This window comes from Montipora foliosa, chromosome 8 (genome assembly GCF_036669935.1).
Source record: "Montipora foliosa isolate CH-2021 chromosome 8, ASM3666993v2, whole genome shotgun sequence".
NCBI lineage: Eukaryota > Metazoa > Cnidaria > Anthozoa > Scleractinia > Acroporidae > Montipora > Montipora foliosa.
Genome location: NC_090876.1, coordinates 14,319,707 through 14,320,430, shown reverse-complemented (window position 1 = coordinate 14,320,430; position 724 = coordinate 14,319,707). Strand labels below are relative to the sequence as shown.

At 43.8% G+C, this 724-nt stretch overlaps 1 pseudogene; it reads left to right on the top strand.

Annotated features, from left to right (window-relative positions):
• The first annotated feature begins 486 nt into the window (after window positions 1–486).
• The window catches only part of LOC137968155 (uncharacterized), a 2,603-nt pseudogene continuing 2,365 nt past the window's right edge, over window positions 487–724 (top strand).

Here is a 724-nt window from a genome sequence, read left to right as displayed (position 1 = left end):
TAACGTCATAAAACTTCAACACTGGAGCTTGACAAACAAGATTCTTGACACTCTGCACAGCTTCATCATCAATAGGCAGCCAACACCATTCTTCGTCTTTAAGCTGCAGTCGCCTTGACGGTTCACACACAGATGACAGCTTAGGAAAGAATTTTGCTAAGTACGTGACCATGCCCGACAGAAATCTCTTCCGGGACTTGACATCGGTCGGGGTAGGCATATCACGTATGGCGCGAACTTTGCTAGGATCAGTAACCACACCATGAGATGTGAGCAAATCGCCCTTGAGAATAGTCTCCCTCGCAGCCGTTTTTAGTCTAGTCACGCAACGCTCCTCCCCACAAACGGCTGCTCACATTCGAACAACATTCCTTTCTGCCACTTCAACCAATCATCATTCGGGTTACAAATGTTGAGAACTCTGCGCGCCAAAGTAATCTAACCAATCATATTGTTTGTTTCATCTTGGAGTTCAAAGCTATCAAAATGGCGACCTTTGAAGAAGCGTTTGATGTTGTTAGTAATACATTTAGAATTCCTAGCTTAAATGCGCAGCAAAAAACTGGAATTAGAAAAATAGTTGAGGAAAAAAAGGATGTATTTGTCAATCTTCCTACTGGTTTCGGGAAATCTCTCTTGTATCAAGCACTACCACTCGTGTTTGATCTGACCTTCCAAGAGCCTGGTCATATCGTCGTCGTTGTCTCACCATTGAGGACCAAGT